A 1,050-nucleotide genomic window follows, 5' to 3' on the forward strand; every position below is an offset into this window, starting at 1 on the left:
GGGGGGCGGAAGCGACCCCCGTGCTTGGGCTGGTCGCTACTGGGCGGCAGGAGTCGAGTGCTAGTGCAGCTCCACTTCTTTGTGTTTTGCTGCCGCGCGTTGACACTTTACAACTTCGGGGTGGGAGGTAGAGTGCAGTATATATAATTCATTTTTTTTTTTTGTAATTCATTCTTTTTCCTTGGCATGCAGAAATAATTTAAAACGTAAATTAATGGAACGAAGTCATTGTACTGTTACTGAATTTCCCACGGAGTGAGGACGTTTCCACTGAAGGTTATGTGTAAGGCCATAGTGCATAATAAATGTTGTGCAGTGGAGCAAACCCAGCATGGAATGGGGTCTTGAGTAAAGGCTGTGTTTGTGTTTACAGAATATTAGTGTTATTGCTGCGTTTGGAGACTAAGAGTAGTGGCAGCGCTGCAGCAGTTTGGCTCTTAGTTCCCAGTCCATATGCGTTGTAGAGAGGCAAATCATTGTTCAATTGGTAATACCCTTAAGGGAGAACATGCGTTAAGAGTCTGAAATTTTGGTGGTTGTGTCACCCTTGCCAGTTCTTGTGAAGTCTTGACGTAGTCGAGTTTATATACTTAATCTTTTTGAGTTCCGCTGTTACCCTGTACAAGTGGGAGGGATGATAATTTTCCTTGTATATTTCACAGGGTGGTTCTGAGACCCACATTACTCCATGAACTTGAAATGCCGGTACGATTTAAGGAGTTTTGATTTTTAAAGGATTCCAGTACAATTTAACATTTCAGTGCCTACAAATATAAGTAAAAATGAAAAATGTTAAAACAAACACAAATAACATTTTCAAATAGAAAATAGTTATATGTGAAAATAAATTTATGAATAAAATCCTTAATGTCACAACACTTGTAGATAAGCCATTGTAGAAGATCTTAGCTGTTACAGTATATAGGTCTCATTTTTACATAGGATAGATCCTTGACCTTGTTGGTACCATTTGGAAAAGTCGCACAAGTAGAAGAGTTGCTCGATCTAAAAATAGCATTGAGGCTACTTAACATGCTAAACCTAGTGCAA

At 39.4% G+C, this 1,050-nt stretch overlaps 1 protein-coding gene across 1 annotated transcript in view; it reads left to right on the forward strand.

The window, feature by feature from the left end:
* Positions 1–1,050, forward strand: part of Metap1 (methionyl aminopeptidase 1) — a 70,506-nt gene that overhangs the window by 1,169 nt on the left and 68,287 nt on the right. The window lies entirely within an intron of this gene.

This window comes from Fukomys damarensis, unplaced genomic scaffold (assembly GCF_012274545.1).
Source record: "Fukomys damarensis isolate Sample0158 unplaced genomic scaffold, DMR_v1.0_HiC HiC_scaffold_32, whole genome shotgun sequence".
NCBI classification, from domain to species: Eukaryota; Metazoa; Chordata; class Mammalia; order Rodentia; family Bathyergidae; genus Fukomys; species Fukomys damarensis.